Below are 26,828 nucleotides of genomic sequence, written 5' to 3'. Positions count from 1 at the left end.
CCTGGCCTGGGGACTCTCAGGGTGGAGCAGCAAGGGAAGGTGTGTTGGCTTGGCTATTGAGCAGTGAGAGAGGCAGAGGTTGGCTCTGAGCTCTCACCCGAAGGACTTGGGGAAACAAGGCAGGGCTCTCTGGAACGGGCTCCTCCAAGACCCTTGGGCACCAGGAGATTCCCTTTGCCTTTGCCAGCCTGTGCCATCGGATGGGTTCTCCCTGGTGTCAGACAAAACAACAAATTCCTCAGTGTCTTTACGCTGCCCTTTCATGTTCTGAAAAAAAATTAAAAATTCAAAAAAAAAAAAAAAAAAAAAGAGAGAGAGAGAGAGGGAGCGACTAGCCTCATCCCAATGGTCCCTGCCTTCCCTGACATTCATTACTCATTCAACACGAAGTCTGTGCATCTGGGCCTTGTTCCAGGTGCTGGGGATGCCGTCCTCAAGGACACTACATCAGTGGCCTCTCTAGACCACATCCCACCTCCTGGGGCTGACATCCCAGGACAATGGAGGGAAATCAGACTCACCAGGTCAGGAGGTGAAAGGGAGGGAGTGGAGGTCATGCTTCTAGGAGGGTGGGAGGGTGTGATGGGCTTGTAATGACCCACAGGACTCCCTTGAAGAGACCAGCTAAGCACCTGACTCTGCTGGGTGCAAAGAGGCTGAGGGCCTGGCCCCTGCACGTCCCTTCAGCCCCTCTGGCCCCGCCCTGTCTTTCCTCCCTCCTACAGCCCAGTGCACTGTGCTCAAGCAGTGGATACATTTCTGGTATGTGACATTCCCTCTGTTCCTGCGTCTCTTACTCCCTCCCTTCCTCTCTCTCTGTGTCTCTCTTTTTCTTCTCTCCTCTGAACTTCCCACCAGGCTCAAACCAGATTTCTGACTGCTGAACAAAAGAAAGGAGAGGTGTTCAGGCAGATGGTGAGTTGCCAATTGTTGGGGGTGCCACGGCCAGGGGTGTTCATGTGGACCCTCCCCATGCTGAGATTCATAGGATGGTGTACCTTAAAGCCCTGGGGAGGGGTAAGCATCCAAATGGGTTATCAAAGCAAGAAGGGTGAGCTGGGTGACGGCGTTCACAGTCCAAATCAACAGCAGAGGTTTTCCTCTCAAGGGGTCGTGGGAAATGCCATGTCTGTGAGACAGGTGGCACCCGATAGGCAGTAGACTGGTGGTTTGGGCCTGGAGGGCCTGGAGAATGTCAGGGACAGAGGGGAAAGACCTGGGCCGAGCTAGGTTGAAATCAGAACAACTGAGGTGAGAGCTCTTTGCTCCCTAGTCCTGGTGTATGAAATTCCATTTTTGACACTTGGGTTAAAGAGAAGCTGCCTGGTTATGCTCCCCGTTTATCACCCCAAACTATGAGACTCTGAGCCACTGACTTCAAGGGAGCTCTCTGCATACGACATCCAGAAGGAAAGAGGAAGTAGGTGGCCTCAGAGTCTTTATTTGGTTTTTAAAATAGTAGTGTCCTTTAGGAAGGCGTCTCTTATGTAAATGTGAGGATACAGGACTGATGGTCTCCAGGAGCCTATCAAACAGTTATAGCAGTTGCTGCTTCAAGTCATTCCATGGGAGAGAAGCTAAAAAAAAAAAGATTACAACAGAGAGAGATGGGAGTTCCCGTCGTGGCTCAGCGGTGATGAACCAGACTAGGATCCATGAGGACTCGGGTTTGAACCCTGGCCTCTCTCAGTGGGTTAAGGATCCGGTGTTGTCGTGAGCTGTGGTGTAAGTCACAGACACGGCTCAGATCTGGCATTGGCATAGGCATAGGCATAGGCCGGTAGCTACAGCTCCAATTCGACCCCTAGCCTGGGACCTTCCATATGGCAAGGGTGCAGCCCTAAAAAGACAGAAAAAAAAGAAAAAAAAAACAATAGAAAGAGATGGAAGGAAGTTTACATGGCTTTTGGGAGAATGGAGGAGGGGCAGCCACCTAGCCTTGAGAGTTGGAGTAGAGTCTTGGAGTAGAGTCTTCCCAGGCAAGGCATGCCTGAAATAAGTGAGGGAAGAAGAAATAGAGAAAGGGGAGAGCTTTGCAGGCAGATGCCCAAGTCAGTAAAATGTGTTTTTGCAACTGAAAATAAGTAGACCCAGGTTTCTCTTCTAGGGGTTAAGTAGAAGTCAAGGTCAACTGTGAGGTTCCAGTACAGGAGTAGAAAGTGGTGCCACACAGAAATACTGAACTCTGGATTTTGAGAAGCCAAAGTTTTGGGAGTTTGGTTTTAATTTCGATAATGGTCCATTGATTAATTTTCCTTTGTGATTCGTACTTTTGGAATGAATGTCCTACCTACGATATCTTTGCCTAACCTCACAACACAAAAGTTTCCTCCTATATTTTCCTGCAGGTCTTCAGTTTTACAATTTACACTTAGCTCTGTTTTTTTATTTTGAGGAGTGTTTTGCATGTAGTGTGAGGTATTACAGATGTTTGTGTTTTCTCTTTCCATAGGGAGATCAATTTTCTCCAGCTTTATTAGTTAATTAAATTCTCTTCGCACCTTTGTCACAATCAACTGATTTGTTCTGTTACAAATCAACTGATTTGTCTGTTTCTGGGCATTCTTCTTTGCCCATTGATCGATATGTCTATTCTTACGGTAACACCACACTGTCAGGACTACCATACCCTTTATACTAAGTCATAGTATTTGCTAGTGTAAGTCCTCCATCTTTGTTCTTTTCCAAATGGCTTTGGCTATTCTATGGCCTCTGCATCTCCATATACGTTTTAGAACTAGCTTTCCATTTTAATCATGATTATGGAAAATCTATAGATGAATTACTAGAGACTTGACATCTCAAAGATTTTGGAGCCTTATGATCCAGGAACAGAGCATATCTCCATTTGTTTAGGTCTTCTTCAATTTTCCTCAATCATATTTTATCGTTATCTGCATACAATGCTGGCACACATTACACTGAACTTCTCAGTAGTCGTTTCATTTGTTTTACTGTTTTATCATTAGTGACATTTAAAAACTGTTCCATCTCCAGTTATTTGTTCCTAGTATATTGAAATAAATAAATGACTTTTCTGTGTTGACTTTCTGTCCTGTGCCCTTGTTAAATTGCTTATCAGATCTGGGAGATTGTTTTTTTGTTTGTTTGTTTCATTTTTTGGTTTGTTTGTTTTGTTTTTTTGCTTGTTTTTTCCTAGACTACTAAGTATTTTCTATGTAGACTATCATGCATTTTGAAAATAAAGGTGGCTTTTTTAAACTTCTTCCTTTTCTATCCACGGCCTTTATTTTTTTTCCGTGCTTTATCTGAACAACCAGGGCCTTAAGTATACTATTGAATAGACCTGGTGAGAATGGACATTCTGCCATATTCCTAATCTTATGAGAGAAGCATCCGGTCTTTCAACGTTAAGTATGATGCAGGCAACACGTTGTTGGTAGACAAGCTTTCTCAGATTGAGGCTGTTTCCTTCTGTTCTTAAGTTATCAGGGTTGTTTGTTTTTTAAAAAATCATGAATGGATAATTTATGTTATCAAATGACTTTTATGTCATATATTGTGATAATCATTGTTTTTCTTTCATTCCCTTAATATGACAAAATACATAGAATGCATTTTTTTTTCTTTTAGGACCGCAACTGCAGCGTATGGAGGTTCCCAGGCTAGGGGTCGAATTGGAGCTGCAGCTGCCAGCCTACGCCATGGCCACAGCAGAGCAGGATCCAAGCCATGTCTGCGACCTACACCACAGTTCAAGGCAACACCACCGGATACTTGACCCACTGAGCAGGGCCAGGGATAGAACCCGCATCCTCACGGACACTAGTCAGGTTTGTTCCCGCTGAGCCACAACGGGCACTCCTAGAATGCACTTTTTATTTTTTTGATTTTTTATCTTAAAAATTTTTTTTTTTTATTTTCCCACTGTACAGCAAGGGGGTCAGGTTATCCTTACACGTATACATTACAATTACATTTTTTTCCCCCACACTTGTTCTGTTGCAACATGAGTATCTAGGCATAGTTCTCCATGCTATTCAGCAGGATCTCCTTGTATATCTATTCTAAGTTGTGTCTGATAAGCCCAAGCTCCCGATCCCTCCCACTCCCTCCCCCTCCCATCAGGCAGCCACAAGTCTCTTCTCCAAGTCCATGATTTTCTTTTCTGAGAGATGTTCATTTGTGCTGGATATTAGATTCCAGTTATAAGTGATATCATATGGTATTTGTCTTTGTCTTTCTGGCTCATTTCACTCAGTATGAGATTCTCTAGTTCCATCCATGTTGCTGCAAATGGCATTATGTCATCCTTTTTTATGGCTGAGTAGTATTCCATTGTGTATATATACCACCTCTTCCGAATCCAATCATCTGTCGATGGACATTTGGGTTGTTTCCATGTCTTGGCTATTGTGAATAGGGCTGCAATGAACATGCGGGTGCATGTGTCTCTTTTAAGGAGAGTTTTGTCTGGATAGATGCCCAAGAGTGGGATTGCGGGGTCATATGGAAGTTCTATGTATAGATGTCTAAGGTATCTCCAAACTGTTCTCCATAGTGGCTGTACCAGTTTACATTCCCACCAGCAGTGCAGGAGGGTTCCCTTTTCTCCACACCCCCTCTAGCACTTGTTATTTGTGGATTTATTAATGATGGCCATTCTGACTGGTGTGAGGTGGTATCTCATGGTAGTTTTGATTTGCATTTCTCTTATAACCAGCGATGTTGAGCATTTTTTCATGTGTTTGCTGGCCATCTGTATATCTTCTTTGGAGAAATGTCTATTCAGGTCTTTTGCCCATTTTTCCATTGATGGATTGGCTTTTTTGCTGTTGGGTTGTATAAGTTGCTTATATATTCTAGAGATTAAGCCCTTGTCCGTTGCATCATTTGAAACTATTTTCTCCCATTCTGGAAGTTGTCTTTTTGTTTTCTTTTGGGTTTCCTTTGCTGTGCAAAAGCTTTTCAGTTTGATGAGGTCCCATGGGTTTATTTTTGGTCTGATTTCTATTGCTTTGGGAGACTGACCGGAGAAAATATTCATGATGTTGATGTCAGAGAGTGTTTTGCCTATGTTTTCTTCTAGGAGTTTGATGGTGTCCTGTCGTATATTTAAGTCTTTCAGCCATTTGGAGTTTATTTTGGTGCATGGTGTGAGGGTGTGTTCTAGTTTCCTTGCTTTGCATGAAGCTGTCCAGGTTTCCCAGCAATGCTTGCTGAATAGACTTTCTTTTTCCCATTTGATGTTCTTGCCTCCCTTGTCAAAGATTAATGGACCATGGGTGTCAGGGTTTATTTCCGGATTCTCTATTCTGTTCCATTGGTCTGTCTTTCTGTTTTGGCACCAATACCACACTGTTTTGATGACTGTGGCTTTGTAGTATTTCTTGAAGTCTGGGAGAGTTGTTATGCCTCCTGCTTGGTTTTTGTTTTCAGGATTGCTTTGGCGATTCTGGGTCTTTTGTGGTTCCATATAAATGTTTGGATTGTTTGTTCTAGTTCTGTGAAAAATGTCAGGGGTCATTTGATAGGGATTGCATTGAATCTGTAGATTGCTTTGGGTAGTATGGCCATTTTTACAATATTGATTTTCCCAATCCAGGAGCATGGAACATCTTTCCATTTCTTCATATCTTCTTTAATTTCTTTGATTAAAGTTTTATAGTTCTTGGCATATAGGTCCTAAAGGACCTCCTTGGTCAGGTGTATTCTGAGGTATTTGATTTTGTGAAGTTCAATTTTAATAGGTATTGTATTTTTGTATTCCTTTTCTAATGTTTCATTGCTGGTATACAGAAATGCAACTGACTTCTGAATGTTAATCTTATAGCCTGCTACTTTGCTGAATTTATTAATCAGTTCAAGGAGTTTTTGGGTTGAGTCCTTAGGGTTTTCTATGTATAGTATCATGTCATCTGCATACAGTGACAGTTTGATCTCTTCTCTTCCTATATGGATGCCTTTGATTTCTTTTGTTTGTCTAATTGCTGTGGCTAGGACTTCCAAAACGATGTTGAAGAGCAGTGGTGAGAGTGGGCATCCCTGTCTTGTTCCAGATTTGAGTGAGAAGGCTTTCAGTTTTTCCCCATTGAGGATTATATTTGCTGTGGGTTTGTCATAAATGGCTTTGATTATATTCAGGAATGTTCCTTCTATACCCACTTTGGCGAGGGTCTTGATCATGAATGGATGTTGGACTTTGTCAAATGCTTTTTCTGCGTCTATTGAGATGATCATATGATTTTTGACTTTTCTTTTGTTAATGTGGTGTATGATGCTGATTGATTTGTGTATGTTGAACCATCCTTGTGAACCTGGGATGACCCCAACCTGGTCACGGTGTATAATTTTTTTGGTATGTTGTTGGATTCGGTTGGCTAAGATTTTGTTGAGAATTTTTGCATCTATATTCATCAATGATATTGGCCGATAATTTTCTTTTTTGGTGGTATCTCTGCCTGGTTTTGGAATGAGGGTGATGTTGGCCTCATAGAATGTCTTTGGGAGTATTCTTTCTTCTTCAATCTTTTGAAAGAGTTTCAGGAGGATGGGCACCAATTCCTCTTTATATGTTTGGTAGAATTCACCTGTGAAGCCATCTGGTCCTGGACTTTTATTTGTAGGGAGTGATTTTATGACCTCTTCCATTTCATTTCTAGTGATGGGTCTGTTCAGTTGGTCTGTTTCTGCTTGATTCAGTTTTGGCAGGCTGGAAGATTCTAGAAAATTGTCCATTTCTTCCAGATTGTCAAACTTGTTGCCGTATAGTTGTTCATAGTATTCTCTTATGGGTTTTTGTATTTCTGCTGTATCCGCTGTGATTTCTCCTTTTTCATTTCTAATTTTGGTTATTTGGGTTCTTTCTCTCCTCTTTTTTGTGAGTCTGGCCAGGGGTTTGTCAATTTTGTTGACCTTTTCAAAGAACCAGCTCTTGGTTTTATTAATTTTCTCTATTGTTTTTTGAGTCTCTATTTTATTGATTTCTTCTTTCATCTTTATAATTTCCTTCCTTCTGCTGACTTTAGGTCTTTTTTGTTCTTCTTTTGCTAATTCGTTTAGGTGGAGGGTTAAGTTGTCCATTTGGGATCTTTCTTCTTTTTTGAGAAAGGCCTGTATTGCTATAAATTTCCCTCTGAGCACTGCTTTCGCAGCATCCCATAGATTTTGAGAGGTTGTGTCTTCATTATCATTTGTTTCAAGGTAGTTTTTAATTTCCTTCTTGATTTCCTCATTGACCCATTGGTTTTTTAGTAGCATGTTGTTGAGTCTCCATGTAGTAGGTTTTTTCTCTTTCCTTTTCCCATGGTTGATTTCTAATTTCATGGCATTGTGGTCCAAGAAGATACTTGAGATAATTTCTATGCTCCTACATTTATTGAGATTCGCTTTGTGTCCCAATATGTGATCGATTCTTGAGAATGTTCCATGAGCATTTGAGAAGAATGTGTATTCTGAATTTTTTGGATGTAGTGTCCTGAAGATATCAATTAAGTCTAACTTTTCTATTGTTTCCTTTAGGATCTCTGTTGCTTTATTGGTTTTCTGTCTAGAGGATCTGTCCATTGATGTGAGGGGGGTATTTAGGTCTCCTACTATGATTGTATTCTCATCAAGATCTCCTTTTATGTCTGTTAATATTTGTTGTATGTATCTGGGTGCTCCTATATTTGGGGCATATATGTTGACGATAGTAATATCCTCTCCTTGGATGGATCCCTTAATCATTAAATAGTGTCCTTCTTTGTCTTTCTTTATGTCTTTTGTTTTAAAGTCTATTTTGTCTGATATGAGCGTTGCGACTCCTGCTTTTCTGTCATGTCTATTGGCGTGAAATATTTTTCCCCACCCTTTCACTTTCAATCTATATGTATCCTTTGTCCTAAGCTGAGTTTCTTGTAGGCAGCATATTGAAGGTTTTTGCCTTTTTATCCACTCAGCCACTGTGTGTCTTTTGATTGGGGCATTCAGTCCATTGACATTTAAGGTGATAATTGATAGATGATTATTTATTGCCATTTGAACCTCGTGTTCCAGTTGATTCGATGGTTCTCCATTCTTCCTTGAGTGTATTTTTTTTTTCATTTTTTGCAAATGCAATATTTGGTTTTGGCTTGTGGTTGCCCTGTTTTTTAAGTATGCTAACCCCTTCCCATAACTGTGTGTTTTAGCCTGATGGTCCTGTAAGTTCAAACACTTCATTACTATATTAAAATTAAGAAGAGAAACATACAAACATACAAACAAAAAGGGTTATTTACCTCCTAACATCCCTTGCCCACACTGTATGGTTTTGATGACTCTTTTTTATTTTTTTCTTTTTAATTTTATTTTGTTTGAAACATGTGCATGATTAAATCTGTATGCTGGTTTATTTGAGTGACTGCTCTCTGATTGCGGTTTCCTCAGTCCTAGTTCTTCCTCTTCTTATTCTTTTTTTTTCTTTTCTTTTTTCTTCCCTTTCCTTCCTTTCTTTTTGGTTTAGAGAAGCCCTTTCAATATTTCCTTGAACCTGGGTTTTGTGTTGCTGTATTCTTTAAGTTTTTGTTTGTTGGGAAAAATTTTTATTTCCCCTTCTATTTTAAATGATATTCTTGCTGGATAGAGTATTCTAGGTTGCATATTTTTTCCTTTTAGCACTTTAAATATCTCTTGCCATTCCCTCCTGGGCTGTAGTGTTTCTGTAGAGAAATCAGCTGATATTCTTATGGGGGTTCCCTTGTAGGTAACATTCTGTTTTTCTCTTGCTGCCTTTAGGATCCTCTCTTTATCACTAACTTTTGCCATTTTTATTATGATGTGTCTTGGTGTGGGTCTGTTTGGGTTCAGTTTGTTTGTGGCCCTCTGTGCTTCTTCTATCTTGAATCCAGTGTCCTTTAGATTTGGGAAGTTTCCATCGATAATTTCTTCAAATATAGTTTCCATCCCCTTATCTTTCTCTACTCCTTCTGGAATTCCTATTATGGGTAGATTGGCCGGCTTTATATTATCCCATAGGTCTCTTATATTGCTTTCCAGATTTTTGATTCGGTTTTCTGTCTGTTGACTGGATGGAGTGATTTCCATTATTCTATCTTCCATATCACTGATTCGTTCTTCTGCATTATTCATTCTGGTTTTTACTGCCCCTAGTTCAGTTTGCATCTCTGCAAATGAATGTTCTAGTTTTTCTTGGCTCCTCCTTATATTTTCTAGTTCCTTTCTGAGGGTATCTGCATTACTGTTCCTATCTTCTCTTCATTCCTTCAGTATTTTCACTCTTTCTCTTTTGAACTCCAGGTCTGTCTGACTGCAGAGATCTGTTTCATTGTTGACTGTTTTAGGTGAGTTCTCCTGTTGGTTTGACTGGGGGTGGTTTCTCAGCTTCTTCATCTTGCTTGTTGTTTTCTTTCTCCTGAGGGAGTTGTACTCTCCGTGACCGGGCAGTGTTTGCCTTGTCACTGCCGTGGAATATTTCCTGAGGGCTGGTGTTGTTGGTCAATCTTTTTTGAGGCAGTGTGGCTTTTCTGGAGTGTTGATGGGGCTAACAGTGTTTCTTTGAAGCAAAGGAGGACTTCCTGAGGGCAGACAGGACTGGGAGGTCCACACCACGATGGTAGCAGATTTCACTTGGTCATGCAGAGCTTGCTCTGGTGTTTTTAGGCTGTGGGGTTCTTGCAGGGGGTTGGCGGTGTTGGGCAGCTGCTCTTCAGGGGTGCATCACCCCCTGGGGGCTGGAGCAGCTATCTGGGTCACTGAGAACCTAAGAGGCTCTTCCCTAGGGCAGCCCAACTCAGAAGGACAGCCTGAGAATGTAGGCGGATCTTTTCACAGTCTGGCCGAGCTTGTTGCAGCTTTTCTGGGCTGCAGGGTCTCTTCCAGGGGGCTGGTGGTGCTGAGCAGCTATTCCGTGGGGGTGGGGCACCCCCTGGGGGCTTGGGCGGGTAGCAGGGCCACTGGAAACCCAAGAGGCTCCTCCCCAGGGCAGCCCGACTCAGAGAGACCGTCTGAGATCTTTTCCCGACTCGGCCAGGCTTGTTGCAGCTTTTCTGGGCTGCAGGGGGTCCTGCCTGGAGCTGGCAGTCCTATGCAGCTGGTCCACTAGGTCTCAGCACCCCCTGGGGGCTTGGGCGGGTAGCAGGGCCCTTGGAGACCCAAGAGGCTCCTCTCTGGGGCAGCCCGACTCAGAAAAACCGTCTGAGATCTTTTCCCGACTCAGCCAGGCTTGTTGCAGCTTTTCTGGGCTGCAGGGGGTCCTGCCTGGAGCTGGCAGTCCTATGCAGCTGATCCACTAGGGCACCCCCTGGGGGCTTGGGCGGGTATCAGGGCCGTTGGAAACCTAAGAGGCTCTTCCCCGGGGCAACCCAACTCAGAAAAACCATCCGAGAATTAGGCCGATCTATTCACGGCCTGGCTAAGCTTGTTCTAGCTTTTCTGGGCTGCAGGCCTTTTCTTGGGGGCTGGTGGTGTTTGGTGCTGCTCTGCAGAAGTGTAGCCCCTCCAAAGGGCAAGCAGGCCTGTGCAGGGACAGCCCCTGCGGTGGTAGGCTTCAGGCAATTGTTGAGGCCAGCCCTCCTGGATGGCAGGCAGCCCCAGGTCCGGTGAGAGTGTAGGGGGTGGCGGGGGTGGGGGGAGGGGATGCACTGGGAAGCACAGCTTTCTGCTAGCTAGTGGGCCTGTAAGCTTGCTGTGGCGTGGGGGGTATTCTATGGGGACCCACCCCTTCTTCTCTCCCCTCCCCAGCACAGGCGCAGACCAGGCTCTTCTCCCAGGTTCCCTCTGATGTGGCTTTCCACTTCCCCGCCCCTAGAGTATTGCTCCCTTCCCCTGTGACAGCTTTGTTTCCTAGTCTCCCAAGCAGTCTCTGCCCCGTCAAATGGTTTCTAGACCTCCCAAGCAGTTTCCGCTCTGCCCCGCCCCCCCAGCCCGGGGACTAACCTCTGGAGCCGAGGTCTCGGTGCCCAGTCCCCACCCAGGCATCTCAATCCTTGGTGACTGTGCCCGTAGTTCAGATGGTCCGTTGGGTTCTTGATCGGCTTTTCCGTACGCCAACCCACTGCTACACTCTTCTCCGCATCTGGAGATTGCTCCGGTTCGTTTGATCTTTCCCCCTTGTAGGTGACTTTCCAGGGTGCGGGATCCCTTTCTCCTCCGCAGTTCCCTTTTGGGAGCGCCCCTCCCACTCGGATTCACCTTCTCTCACTCTCCTCTTTTCTCCCGTTCTGCCCAGTAATGTCACGAACTTCTTGCCGTTATTGGAGTTTAGGTTCCTCTGCCAGCGATTGGTTGCTGTTCTGTGCGAGTCATTTATTCTGTAGATATGCTTTTCTTGTTGTGTTTGTGGGAGAGGGCGAGTGTGTCCCCCTACTCCTCCGCCATCTTGTCCTCTCTCTCAGAATGCACTTTTTAATGTCAATACGATGTTACATTCCTAGGATAAACTCTACTTGATCGTGGATTATGCTTTTCACATATCATCATTCAATTAAAATTTATACAACTTCATTAGGGAGTTTTACATGTGTATTCATCAGGGATATTGGTCTGTAGTGCTTTTTCCCCTCCCTTGCAGTGTCTTTTTCTAATTTTTGCATAAAAGTAATGCTACCCTCATAAAATTAATTTGCAAGAGGTGCTTCTGTGTTTTCTGGAAAAGTTCTGTAGGACTATTACTATTCTTTTCTTTTAAATGTGTGAGACTGTATTGCAGTGGAGTGGATAAGCAATGATATCCAGCTGTATAGCACAGGGAACTATATCCAGTTGCATGTGATGGAACATGATGGAGGATAATGTGAGAAAAATATTATATATGTGTGTGTGTGTGTGTGTGTGTGTGTGTGTGTGTGTGTGTGTATGACTGGGTCACTTTGCTGTACAGTAGAAATTGACAGAACATTGTAAATCAACTATAATGGAAAAATAAAAATCCTATAAAAAATAAATGTGTGAGACCGTTCATCGATGTAGCTATCCAGGACTGAGGTTTTCTTTATGGGAATTTTTTGAAACACAGTTTTAAAGATTGCAACGCATCCACTATCATTGGTTAACCCTTAAGGATACTCCGAATGAAAATTTTGCCTTTGAAACATTAGAAATTTCTTGGCAAGGCAAGAGAATTTTCCATGAGACTGAGTCTTTCTTTCTTTCTACATTTTTATTGTGGTAAAATATACATAGCATAAAATTTACCATTTTAACCATGCTAATTATAAAATGCAATGACATTAAGTACATTCACATGGAAGTGTTATCATGCCCCCACTCACATCCAGAACTTTTTCATCACCCCAACCTGAAACCCCTTACCTATTAAACAATAATTCTCCATGCCTCTCTCCCACCAGACCCTAGCAATTACCATTCTATTTTCTGTCACTATGAATTTGACTACTCTACAGACCTCATTTAAGTGAAGTCATATGATAATTGTCATTTTCTAGCTGGTTTATTTCTTTTAGCACAATGTCTTCAACGTTCATCCATGTCGTGGCATATATCAGAACTGTCTTTTTTCAGCCACAATAATCTCGCATTGCATGTTTAGATCGCAGTTTGTTTATCCTCTCATCTGCTGACAGACACCTGTTTTGTTTTTGTTTTTTTGTTTTTTTCACCTTATCTGATTGGGTCCCTGTTTTCAGTTCCCAGAAGTGGAAGCTGAATCACATGGTAATTCTAAATTTAATTTTCTGGGGAAGTACTATATCCTCATCCACAGCAGCCGCACCAGTTTACAATCCTACCAGCAACGCACTACAGTTCCCGTTTTCCACATTCTTGTCAACACTTGTTTTCTTTTCTTCCTTCCTTTCTCTCTTTCTCTCCCTCTCTCTATCTCCCTCCCTCCCTGCCTTCTCCCCCACCCCTCAAAACAACAGCCATCTAGATGGGTGTGAAGTGGTATATCATTCCGGGTTTTGTTTTGTTGTTTTGCTGGGTTTTTCATTTTTTGCATTTTACTAAGGACTTTTAACTTTTTTAAAACCACTTTTCATGATCTTATTGGCCATTCCCATAGCTTTTGGCAAGAAACATATCTTTGGCCCATTTCTCAATGAGGTAATATATGTTATTAATGGTTTCTAAAACTAATTTATGCCATCCGGATATAAATTTCTCACAAGTTATATGATTTTCAAATACTTTATTCCATTCTGCAGGTTCTCTTTTCACTTTTTTGATTGTATTACTTGCCGCAAATAAAGTTTTAAAATTTGACAAAGTCCAATAAATCAGTATTTCTTTTGTTCCTTGGACTTTTGGTGTTGTATCCAAGAGCCCAGTGTCATGAAGATTTACTGCTATGCTTTCTTCTAAGCATTCTATGTTTTTATATTTAGGTCTATGATCCATTTTGAATGAAATTTTGTGTATGGAGTGAAATAAGGATAGGGTCTAATCATTTCATTATTTGTCATGTGGATACCCAGTTGTAACAGCATCATTTGTTGAAAACACTCCTTTGTGTGTGTGTGGGGGGGGGGAATTGTGCTCTTTATTTATCTATTTATTTACACTTTTATTGAAGTATTGTTAATTTTCAATTTTGTGTTAATATCTGATAGCACGGGGGACTGTACTTAATATCCTATGATAGACCATAATGGTAAAGAAAACACTCATCTTCACACCATATAACTGTCTTGCCATCCTGTTTGAAAATCAAGTGACTATGAAAGCATATTGATGGGCTTTCAATTCGATTCCATTAATCTATATGATTACCTTTATGCCGAACCTCCACTGTCCTGTTTGCTGGAGATTTGAAGTAAGATTTGAAATTGGTAAATGTAAGTCCTCCAACTTTGATATTCTTTCTCAAGGTTGCTTTGGCTACTCACAGGCCCTTGAGTTTCCACGTGAATTTCAGGATCAACTTATCTATTTCTTCAGAGAAGTCAACTGGGATTTTGTTGGAGATTACATCGAATCTGCAGATCAGTTTGGGGTATGCTGCCGTATTAACAATATTAAGTTTCCCAAGCAATGAGCAGGGGAGGACTTTCCAGGTTTTTTTCTTCTTTTTCTAAAGAAAAATAAATGAATAAAACACAACACAAAATTTAACACTCAACCATTTTTAGGCATAGGGTTTTTGGTCATCACAGATATTCACACCGTTGGGCAGTAATCACTGTTTTCATCTCCAGAACGTTTTCACTTTCCCAAACTGAAACTCTGTTCCCATTAAACAGTAACTGTCCATTACTGCCCCCTCCCTCCAGCCCCTGGCAACCACCATTCCCCTTTCCAACTCTATGACATTCTGCTAATATCTGGTTTACTTGTCAGTGTTCATTCTGCTTACACTTGGTGTAATTACCAATAGGGTAGGATTTACGTCAGCCATTTTCATTTTCCCCCCTCATGTCCTTATGTTCCTTTCTCCTCAACACTGAGGTGCTGTTTTGTGTTGAATAGGTATTCTCTGATATAACATTTACATTCTCTTATTGCTTACCATATTTTTAACTCTTTCTTAGTGATTGCCTCACAGATTACACTTAAGAATCTAACTCAGATTAATACCAGCTTAATTTAAATATTATACAAAAATTTTGATCCTACATATCTCTGGACCCTCTCGCTCCTTTGTACTACTATTGTCCTAAAAATTGCATCTGTATATCTTTTAAGCTCATCCAGGTAGTTTTATAATTATTGCTTTATGCACTTGTCCTTTAAGCCAGATAAAGTTAGGAGAGCATTGCAAAGGACAGTACATGAATGCTGTCTTTTATAAATGCCTTTAGCAGTGCTCTTTTTTTTTCCCCCCTTCGGGAGGATTCAAGTTACTCTCTTGTGTCTTTTAGGGATTGCCCCTTCATATTTGTTGTAGAGCAGGTATGCTAGCAATATATTCACTCAGGTTTTCTTTATCTGAGAATGGCTTTATTTTGCCTTTATTTTTGAAATGATAACTTTGCTGGATAGAGAATTCATGGTTGATTTTTTTTTTATCATTCCGCATGTTGAATGTGATTTTCCATTCACTACCTATTGCTCCCCATGGTTTCTGATGCAAAGTCAGCTGTTAATCTGACTGGGGAATCCCCCATATGTGATGCATCGTTTCTTTCCTTGCTCTCAACATTCTCTCATTGTCATTGACCTTCAGCAGATTGACTAAGCTGGTTCTAGGTGTAGGTCTCCTTGAGTTCATCCTCCATGGAGTTTTGGAGCTTTTTCTTTGACTAGATTAATAATCGTAATCAAATCTGGGGAGTTTGGGACCATGTTTGCCCTGTATTCTTTCTTCCCCACTGTTCTCCTCTTCTCTCCTCCAGGGATCCTCATTATGTACAAGCTGGTGTGCTTAATCATGCCCTACAAGGCCTCTGAGGCGCTGTTCATTTTTCTTCATTCCTTTTTCTTTCTTTTCCTCAGACCACACAATCTCAGCTGGCTTTAACTTTTAAGTTTGATGATTTTTTTCTCATGCCAGTTCCAGTTTCTGTTGTGCCTCTCTAGTGAATTTTTCATTGCGGTTATTATATTTTCAGCTCCAGAATTTATACTTGGTATTTTAAGGATGATTCCTATCTGTTTGATGAAATTCTCTGTTTCATGAGTCATCGTTCTCATACTTCCCTTTAATTCATAAGACATGGCTCCCATTATACATTTGAAAATGTTTGCAATAGCTGATTTAACGTCTCTGTCTAGTAAGCCCAATGTCTGTGCATCCATATGTACATCCCATTCTTTCCTGACCCTTTGCATATCTGATAAGTTTTGGTGGAAGGCTGGACGTTGTAAATAATAGAATGTGGCAACTCTGGAATGCAGATTCTGCCTCCTCTCCAGGCTTTGTTGTTGCTGTGTGGTATGGGTATTCTTGCTATCATTGGTTTGTTTAGTGAATTTTCTGAACTACTTCTATAAAGTCTGTATCCTCTGTTGTGTGTGGATACTCACCGCTTGGTTAGCTTGGTGCTCACCTAATGACGGTGCAGAGATGCCTTTAAATGCCTCTAACAGTTAAATTTCCCAGTCTTTGCCACGGGGGTCTATGTGTACACCGGGCATGTTCTTCAACACTCAGCCTGGTATTGAGCAACTCTGCCTTAGCCTTTATTTCTCCCTGTTTTAGGGCCTTTGCAGAGCGTGCCATCATCCTGGGACTGTGCCAGGCCTTCAAGATTCCTAGGGATATGTCATAGCTTTTCAAAGTCCCTACAGACCTCTCTACATTACCCAGGTTTTACTTATAAGGTTTTGATTCACCTACTGCTTGCCCCACATGCCATCTACTACCTGAAGCAGTTGCAATGTTAAACAATTGCCTCCAGATGTTGATGTTTGTTTCTTTGTTTTGTCCTCAAGATTGTTTTGGCTCTTCAGGATCTTTCGTGTTTCCATACAAAATTTTAATTTGTCTCTTCTAGTTCTGTGAAAAATGCCATTGGTGTTTTGATAGAGATTGCATTAATCTATAGATAGCCTTGGGTAGTATCTCCACTTTAAGAGTATTGATTCTTCCAATCCAAGAACATGGTACATCTTTCCAGCTGTTTGTGCCATCTTCAGTTTCTTAAATCAATGCCTCATAGGTTTCAGAGTACAGATCTTTGCCCCCTTACGTAGGTTTATTCCTAGGTATTTAAATCTTTTCGATGTGATGGTAAATGGGTTTGTTTCCTTGATTTTCCCTTCTGAGAGTTCATTGTTAGTATGTAGAAATGCAACAGATTTCTGTATATTACTTTTGTATCCTGCAACTTTACCAAATTCCTTGATGAGCTCTAGTAGCTTTCTGGTGGCGTCTTTAGGGTTTTCTAGGATACTAGTATCAAGTCATCTGCCAAGAGCGACAGGTTTATTTCTTCCCTTCCAATTTCGATCACTTACATTTCTTTTTCTTCTATGATTGCTGTGGCTAGGACTTCTAAAACTATGTTGAAAAAAGTGGCAAGAGCGGGCATCCTTGTCTTGTTCCTCATCTTAGAAGGCTTTCAGCCTTTCACCCCTGAGCATGACGTTAGCTCTGAGTTTGTCATAAATGGCCTTTGTGATACTGAGGAATCTTCCCTTTATGTGCACTCTTTGGAGAGTGGTTTTTTTTTAATCATGAATGGACACTGCACTTTATCAAAAGCTTTTCTGCATCCATCGACATGATCGTGTGGTTTTCATTCATCCCTTTGTTACCATGGTGGGTCACATTGATTGATTTGCGGATATTGAAAGAACCTTGCATCCCTGGGTTGAATCCCACTGGATCACGGTGTATGTACTGTCGTATTCAGTTTGCCCTTCTAAATGCTTTTGACAAATGCCCTCAGGAAAATGGAATTTCAACCTGGGCAAGCTCTGAGTCAGTCCACATACATTCAGCCACCCAAGTGGGGTTTTCCTGGGAACTACCAGACTGATCAAATAATGACTGTTCTCTGGGAATGAGGCCTTGCAGGAGGCCCATGCCCTGTCTGCTTCCTCTGGTGGCTGCTGATCTGCTGGTGTTCACTGTGATGGCGGGCTGTTAGTATTCACGGCTACTACAGAGTTGGATAGAGGGATGTGAGAATAGGACTAGTTGAAATGCCACCTAACTCACTCTTCCTACTGAGATTCAGCTGTTTTTCTACAATAAACATACCTGAGGTTTTAGCATACTTTGGTGAATTTCCAGAGTTCTGGAAACATTGGTTCTGAATGTTTCTGTCAGTTTTCTTACTATTTGAATGGAGGAGAGGATTTTCAGAGGTCCTTCTTCTGCCATTTTTGATGACTCCTTGTACCATCTTTTGTGGTGCTTGTCTGTCAGCATGTTTGTTGCTGCACAGTACACCAGGCCTGGTTCTTACATGTCTCTCGAGAAATAACTTTGTGGGCCATCAACCATGTGAAAGGAGCCACGGAGCACAACAGGAGCTCTGGAAGCAAAGATGTGTAAGATACCATCTTTGATCTCAAAGTTTTCCCCCTCTGATGGATTCAATTTAGCTGGAACATTTGAAGCATAATGAGTGCCAAGCCTGTGTCTGGTCAGCAAATTTTATTCGAATTCAGTTCAGTGGGGGTTGTTTTGAACCACCATGTCTTGAGTGTAACCAGGTTTTTGCCTGGATATTTGGCAGCAAGCCAGACTAACATCTCTGGTTGCTACTAATTTCGTCTCTAATCACTTCAGGAAGCTGAGAGCTTCAGGTGAGTAAGAGTGCCATTCGGGGGATGGGCTGCAGCGATCTCCCACATGAAGAGTTAGAAACGGAGATTCACTTGAACAACCTATCTTGGTTTTCGTATTCTATAGCACCAAGTTAGTATTTTCCACTTGAAGTGGCTTGCTTTTGTATTGCAGCAGCCCACTGCCCTGGACAGAGCTTTGAGCAAAAAGTAGGAGGGACCCAAGAGACCACTTTTCATCTTCACATTAACATATGGAAATATAGCTCCATCCTTCTCCCTTTGAATCCATTGCTGCGTATCCAAGAAATATCATTTGGTCATTGGTCAAAGATCTCAATGGCAGCCTAAAATTTGAGTTATAAACATATAAATACCCATGTCCGTAAAATCCTTCGAACTTCAGGAGATGCCTGTTAATTTATTCGCAGCCAGTTTGTTCGGAGCTTGAGTTCTCAAGATACTCTGCTGCCTTCAACAGATATGTCTAGAAAGTTGTCAAGAGCCCCCCACCCCATGACAACATAATTTTTAAGGGAGATGATGTTTAATTTGAAACTTGGCACTAGTACTTCTTATCTGTGTGACTTTGGGCAAACTACTCAGTCTCACTCAGCTTCAGATTCCCAACTGGCCAAACTGAGGATAATAATATAAGGGTTGTAGCGGTTAAATGTGCCTATATTTGTAAAGCATTTAGTGCCCGGCCCACACTAAATAGCAAATCTCTTGCGCCCCCCCTCTTGAAATATTATCTCTAATTACTATTGATCAACCTCCGAAATGCCATAATATTAGCTCTGATTACTTTTGATCAACCTCTGAAATGCCGTAAAGATACAAAATCTTTAAGAGTGACCCGAATCGGGAGGTTCAGAATCCACTTGTCTCATTTGGCCAACGTGGAGCTCCTCCCTCCATGCATTTTCAAAGGAGCAAAGTGGCCCGGAGAGAGAGCCCCTTTGTTCAGAATGCTCCCCATTATGTTTTGTGATGTTGGGTGACAAAACAGTTGGCATCTGTCCTAAAATTACTGAGTTAATGAAACGACCAATTTGCCACATACACTGGATTTCCTGATTGTCATGTTAGCAGCTTTATAGGAATAATCATTTCTATTTATTGAAGATGAAGCATATCTTTCTGAATATGAACCCCACAAAGTGTATACGTACCCAAGAAATTTGGGAAAACATCCAGAGTTAGGGACTGACAAACTCCCCCCACCAAAACTATCATTCCAACCTACAGCTGGAGTTTTACCTATGATGAAATCATTTTAATTGTTCCTGATTTATCTGGGAATCTTTTGAATGTGTTTCCTATCTTTTCAAGCCACATGGGGTTTTATTTTTGCATATCTTCAAATGGATGATCAGGTAGAACTGCTTATTTATGCCATTACAATTTTTAATCAAAGATAGCTATATTAAAGTCAAAAGTTATATTTAATTTTAATTTTAAGTCCAATTATTTTAAGTTGGATTAAAACTGAACCGAATTTAATTTTAAATTCCATCACGCGCTAAAAATAATAACATAATTAAATTAATTCATAGAGAATTCTGCTTCTGGGTAGATAGAGTACATGTACGTCTCCCTATTCTTCCCACTAAGTACAACTTAAAACCCTGGGGGCCATATATAAAATAAACATAAGACTCTACAAAGTGAGAAGGAGAAGGCAGGACAACTAAGGCTCTCAGAACCTGAGGAAGGATAAGGTGGTGAGTTCCCTGGTGTTTTCTTTCTGCATTGTATATCCCAGACTTGGAGCTGAAGAAGCCGGCTACCAAGAGAAATGCCAAGAGTCACAGGCAAAACAACAATAACAACAACAACTAGGAAGCCCAGCTGAAACCAAAGCCTGCGCTGTCTAGCATAAGGATCAGGAGTGAGGTTTCCTAGCAGGACAGAAAAGGTTTTGCCTGTAACTGCTCTAGCCCAGCCAAACACCACAGAAACAAACAACATCCCCCTCCCCCAAAACCCCAGCTGTGGTTGGGTCCCCACTCAAGGCAGCAAAACTCTAGTGGGGAGCCTAGAATCACACATTGTGCTGATGGAAGCAGGGGCCACTCTGCCCCTCTCATGTCAGCAGAAGCCAATCATGTGGAGACACTGGAAGTATACCTCCACTAGGCAGTAAGAAGGCAACTCTTCCCATCCCTGCTGGGATGATTTTAGGACTTTCACCACCACCCAGTGGTAAGGAGGCCACTCGATCCATGGGCTAAAAAGAACAATTTTTCCAGCGCATCAAGAAATGGGTTGAACTGAATGAAATGATTACAAAACCTATCCAAATTTGTGGGATGAAGCTACAGCGTTGCTGGAAGGGAAGTTTATATCATTAAGGGCTTATATTAAGAAAGAAAAGTATCGAGTCAATAATATAAGTTCTCACCTTAGGAAACCAGAAGAAGGAGAGCAAAATAAACCCAAAGCAAACAGAAGGAAGGGCATACTAAAGATAAGAGCAGTAGCCAAGGAAGCTGAAAACAGAAAAACAACAGAGAAAAATCAGTGAAACGAAAATCTGGCTCTTTGAAAAGATCCATGAAACTCACAAACTCCAGCGAGATGGACAAAATTAACCTACAGTGATTCACTGCATTTACACTGAGTGAGTTTAGTAAATATATTCATGTTATAGTCTACTTCAGAAACCCAAGTACATGTTTTCTCCATGTGTATCGTACAGTGGGGGGAAATGTAAGAGAAAAATTGGACCCTTGATTTAAAATAGCAGTGAAATTTAATTTCCAACATAACAGGTAGATTGCTGTCCTTCAGGACTGAAACTATTTTTGGTAATATTTTTTGTGACTAGCTCAAATTATTTCCTAAGTGATAGAAATGATTCCATGATATCTGTGCCACAAGTTGAGTACTTTAGGCTGTAATCACATCTTTGCAAGTTGGAAAGTCCTTGGGGAAACAGTAGACCTAAAGCATTAATTGGCCAAGATTTCATGTCTCAGGACTCATGCACTGGTAATAATAATGTATTTGAAGTTTTTTCAGATTTTGAATCAATTCCTCTTTCATATTGTTGGAAAGGTTGTTATTATGTGGGACTTAGTGGAAGATCTGCTTTTGGTAAAAAAATGAATGGTGTATATGGCCTCACAGTTCTCTAACAAACATTCTGTAACTGTAATAATAATGTAGTTATTTTTATTTTTTACCATATCCATATCTAAACTCTGTGTGTGTGTGTGTGTGTGTGTGTGTGTGTGTGTGTGTGTGTGTGTGCATGCATGCATGCATGCACATATGGGCTTGTGCATGTGGGCGAGATCCAAGCTACTTTAGAGCTGGCCAAATTTATCACCTCAGATTCTCTTAATAATTGTTAAAAACTGTTTTTAGTCGTTACTGAACAGTCAATTCCAATTTCAGGCAACAGATTTTGTCATTCTCTTTGGACCGTTAGAGGAAATTCTTGTCAAAATTCATCTTATAGTTGCTTATATTTTCTCCTAATATTGTTTGCTTTGCTTTCTTTATATTTCTTTGACCAGAACAAATAAACGGCCTTTCATCCTTTTTGCTGCTGCAAGCACAGCAACAGTAGCAACAACAATAAGGGAGGTCGGTGGGAGGCTGGGACACTCATCTTCACAGCAAAATGCCCACTAATAAATACAGGAAGGAAAGATAGAAACAGAGACTCACCATGCTTTTAATCACCAAAGTCATAATCAAATTGGACCCAGAACCCTGAGTGAAAACTAAGACCAAGAGGTGAACACTTTCTTGGAAAAAAAAGAATACCCACGTGCTATCAAAATATCATGCCACAGACTTCTTACAAACCACAGAGGGACAAAGGTACCTTTGCAATGGAGTAATCTGTCCAACCACACCTTTAATAATAAGTGATCAAACGGAGGAACGCCAACTGCAGCACTGACACCTAGACAATCCGACCCTATTAGAAGCCTCCACATGTGATGTAGTATGACCTGCTCATCACCTATTTAATATTCTTGCCAGGAATATTACATCTCAAAACACGAATCTAGGAGTTCCCGTCGTGGTGCAGCAGAAACGAATCTGACTAGGAACCACGAGGTTACAGGTTCAATCCCTGGCCTTGCTCAGTGAATTAAGGATCCGGCGTTGTGGTGAGCTGTGGTATAGGTCACAGACACGGCTTGGATCTGGCGTTGCTGTGGCTGTGGCACAGGCTGGCAGCTGTAGCTCCGATTAGACCCCTAGCCTGGGAGCCTCTATATGCCACGGATGCAGCCCTAAAAAGCAAAAAATAAAGTAAAATAAAATAAAAATAAGTATAAAACTAAAAACTGAAAACATGTATCTAAACAAGAGGAAAATACCAGGCAAACACAGACTGCAGACACTTTGCAAGCAGACAGGCCTAGGCTCTTGGAAAATGTCATTGTCATGAAAGATTTGAGTTGAATTGAGGGGTTGTTTGGGACTAGAGGATACTAAAGAGGCATGACGATTGAGTGCAATGTATGATATTTGATGGGACTGTTGATCCTCAGCAGGATATTACTGGGACAACTGGGGAAATTTGAATATGGATGGCGTGTGGACTTAGATAACATTATTGTGTCATTGTGAAATTTCTTCAATGTGATAATGGTACCGCGGTTAGACAGGAGGACAACCTAGTTCTTAGGAAAAGCATTCTGAAGTAATTGGATGACGTGTTTGGAACTGTTAAGTGGTTGGGCAAAGGAGAAGGAAGAAGAAAGATAAAGCCATGGGATAACAGGAATCCAGGTGAAAGAATGTTTGCTCTTCAACTTCTTGCATTTTCAAAATGAAAAGTTGAGGGAAATGGATTGCTCATAGTTTTGTTATGCATTGAAATATTTACCAATGAAATAAGATGATTTCTGATGTTTCCTTGCAAATCATCTGAGGGGAGAGGGAGAGGAGAGAAGATCTGTACGAATTAAGATTGGCTATGAGTCGTTGATGGTAGCAGCTGGGTGATGGGTAATGGGAGGTTCCCTTCACTAGTCTCTCTTGTTCAATGGTTGTCCAAGTGTGGTTCCCCACCAGCAGCATTGGCATCACCAGGGAACTTGTCAGAAAAGCAAACCCTGGGTCCAACCCCGGATTTTTTAATCTGAGACTATAGATGTGGAACTCAGCAATCTGTGTTTTAACAAGCCCTTTGGGCAATTATGATGCAAGCTCAGGTTCCAGGACCACTGCTCTGCTGTCATGAACGTGGAGATTGCAACTGTGTATACAGACGCTTATTTGTATATGTTTGAAATTATCCATCGTACAATTTTTTAAAGCAAAAAAAAACAGTTGGGCATCCCAACTGTTTAGTGGTCAAGTTTTAATAAAAAGTTTCAAGACAGATTACCCTAATCTTATATGAACACTGCCGGAGGATAGCAAAGAAGGACTTTCACCCAACTCAATCTATGAGACAAGAGGACCTTGACCCTGGAATCAGCAAAGATGGTATGAAGAGGGAAGCATCAGGTCAATCTTGCTCATGAAAAGAAGACGTAAAAAATTCCAAGCAAAGCTTTAGCAAACTGAACCCACCAGCATACAAAATAATAATAATAATAATAATAATTCACCATAGCTAAGTTACGCGCCTATCCTAGGAGAGCAAAATTGGTTGAACATTAGAAAGACTATAGATGCAAGGGGGCATGAGTGAAGTTTGTGTGTTGGTGATAGATGGAAGGGGGCATGAGAGAAGTTTTTGTGTTGCTGATATATTCTGCTGCTTGATCCAGGTGATAACTGAATGTGTATGCTTAGTTTCTGAAAACTCATTAAGGTATACACTTATGATTTTTAGCCTTCATCCTTCAGTAAAGATTCTGAAAAAAACTCTCGCTATATTAACAGATTCAATGAATAGAGTCTTGATCATTTCAATAGGGGCCGAGAAAGTAAAATCCAATATCTATCCACAATTTTTAACACACACTTATTAAACTAGAAATATAGCAGATGTTCCTTAATCTGTTAAAGGGAAAGAAAGAGAAAGAAAGGAAGAAAGGAAGAAAGGAAGAAAGAAAGAAAGAAAGGAAGAAAGAAAGAAAGAAAGAAAGAAAGAAAGAAAAAGAGAGAGAGAAAGAAGGAGAGAGAAAGAAAGAAAGAAAGAAAAGAAAAAAGAAAGAAAGAAAGAAAGACAGACACAAAGAAACAAAGACACAGACAAAGAAAGAAACAGGGAAAGAAAGAAAGTAAAAGACAGAAAGAAAGAAACAGAGAAAGGTAAACAAAGTTAGAAAGGAAAAAAGAAAGTTAGAAAAGGAAGGAAAGAGGGAAGGAAGAATTAAAGCAAACAGTGACACACAGCAAACCCATTTTTAATATGGAAATGTTGGGAATATTCTTTTTAATATTGGGAATAACCCAAAGATGCCCGACTATTTGACCTTGCAGTGGATGTCCTAGCCAGCCAGTAAGAAACCTGTAAGTTGCAGATTTACAGACAACTGCAGAACACCTATAGATACGTGATTAGATATCAGAGTTTAGCCTGGTGGCTGATTTTTACTATAAATTAGGTACAGTTAGAAAATGCCATTTTAAACAGATCTCAAGCACCAGAGCAATAACATTCTAGAGTATCTTGAGATAAACACAGGAAAAGATGTACAAGATCTGAATGTACAAAAGATAAAGCTAAATACTAAACTGAAAGATTCAGACCTTAGAGGAGACCCACAGAAATAGAGAGCCATCCCATGTTGGTGACTAGAAAGGCTGGATATCACAAAGATAGTCAATTCTCCCTTAACTGATGCCCAGGTTCAATGAAACCGCAATCCGAATCTACCGCAAATGTGTTTTCAGGGGACGTGACATGCTGCTCCTAACATTTACAGTTTAGAGTTTAAGAAGGGAGAAAGGCAAAGGCTAGTGAAGAAATGCCTGGAGATGATGAACAAGATGGGAGGACTCGTCCTACCAGAGGTCAAGATGTTTTACCAAGAGACAAAAATCAAGACAGTGTATGTAGTATTGGCACAGCGAGAGACCAATTTATCTGTGGAACAGAACAGGGACCTGAGGAACAGAGACACGCAAATAAAGACCAGACGCTGCCAAATGTTCCCTGGGGCTGCCAAATTCTGACTGAGAATTGAGAATCCCTGACTGAGAATCCCTCAGATGGGAATACGGATCGCTCTTAAAAACACACGCTGGATTTTGGGAAAGCAAATCACGGAATACCAAGGACATGAGTTTAAAACGCATGCATATACAGTAGTTCACATCCACAGAGAGAAGAGGTTGGGATAGCTCCACTTCACTTCCGGAGTTAAAAGGGCAACCCGGTAAAGGGAGCCTGAGGAGAAGCAGGAGGGCTGTGGAGTGGGACCGCCCTCCCTTCGGGCGGAGCGGGTGACCGACAGATGAACTTGAAGCTCATTGGTCGCTGACCACAGTGGTGGGAGGTGAAAGGCAGAGCTGGAAGCTCATTGGCCTTTGAGGGAAGAGCGGGAAAGGGAGCGAGAGCTGAGTCTTCCCTCAAGCCTCCAGTCCCAGCAGACTGATTCTGACCTGCTGGAGGCTAGGGTAACCACAGGCTGGCATCAGGAATGGGACCCTCGTTCTCCAAGCCTCTTCTTTCCTCCCTCCCTCCTGCTCTGGATCCCCAACCCCTTCTCCTCTCCTCCACCTCAGCGGAATACCTCATGTCCCACCTCGCCCCGCCCCCAACCCCCACTCCACACGCCATGCCACACACACCCCCATCTCCTTGGCAAAAGTCCTGTGGAATGACCCGTTGCTCTGGCCTCCTGGACCTGGGGCAGGGCTTATGTCCTTGCCTTTGATTCTGGGGTGGGGGTGGCAGGGAATGACTGAGCAGCCTGAGCGGAGGTGGTGCACTCTGGGCGTGGGAAGAGGGGAAGCTGTGCTCCAGCATAATTGTTGAAGCTTGGAGAGGAGCATGGAAGACTGTTGGGAGGCTGTGGAGGGAACACATAGGTTTACATGAAAGCAGAGAGGCTGTATTGGTGCAAGAGAAAAGTTAGTGCAGTGAGGAGTTGGCTGTTGACTAGATCAGGGTCTGGCACTCAAGAGGGGGCTCAGCAAACACCTATTTGATAAGTTATTGAGGGGGTGAATGAAAATGATTATCAAAAGAGGGGCTTGGGATCCAGCAGAATGACACAATGCCATGAGATGTAAAGGGTGTTGGTTTAAAGAGGGAGCAAGAGAATAATGAAGATTTCAGTGGGGTGTGAGGAAAAAATCTGAATGGAACGTGAGACAAAAATTAAATGTAGGGCATACATGAGACTAATAATAGAACTGAGTTGGGGGAGGGCATAGAATCTTGAGAAAGGAATGAATGAATACAGGAGGTTAGAAAGACAATTGTGGAAGTGGATGCCAGGAATAATAGTTGGGCATAGCAAACTACAGGATGATAGATGAGGAGTGAAAGTAGTAGCTGTTGAAGGGGATATGGGAGCACACGTGTGTGCCTGAAAAGGTGGGTGTGTGTCTATGGGGAGTGAAGGTAAGCAGGGAAAATAATGATAATTGGATTGAAACCCATGCCCCGAGTTTCTTGGAAGCCGCCTATTCTTGAGTGGGGCTTCCTGGGAAAGAGGTTCCATGAACAAGAAGGGAGGGTGCAATCTCATTTCAGCGACAAGCTGGATGGAGGAGAATCCAGCCACCTCAAGATGGGGTTGTCCAAGGGAAGATGAAGTATGTTGGGGGTAGGGGATCATGTGGCTGGCCATCCTGACCTCCACTCCTTGCCCTAG

The 26,828-nt window shown here is 41.8% G+C and overlaps 1 protein-coding gene across 2 annotated transcripts in view; it reads left to right on the top strand.

Moving 5' to 3' along the window:
* Nucleotides 1-755: 755 nt before the first annotated feature.
* Nucleotides 756-26,828, top strand: part of LOC146394652 (doublesex- and mab-3-related transcription factor C2-like) — a 30,136-nt gene continuing 4,063 nt past the window's right edge. Inside the window, exon 1 of one of the 2 annotated variants that reach the window (XM_085008429.1) lies at nt 756-915. The gene's annotated coding sequence lies outside the window, so the exon portion shown is untranslated. Of the gene's footprint in view, nt 916-25,573; nt 25,624-26,828 lie in introns of those variants that run through there. The other variant, XM_085008430.1, reaches the window with a different exon arrangement.

The sequence above is a fragment of the Sus scrofa genome, chromosome X (genome assembly GCF_054392235.1).
Source record: "Sus scrofa isolate SSC_HxYL_T2T_F1_AM1 chromosome X, Sscrofa_HxYL_maternal_Yorkshire_Landrace_v2.0, whole genome shotgun sequence".
Classification (NCBI taxonomy): domain Eukaryota; kingdom Metazoa; phylum Chordata; class Mammalia; order Artiodactyla; family Suidae; genus Sus; species Sus scrofa.
This window is presented reverse-complemented; position numbering and strand designations above follow the sequence as displayed.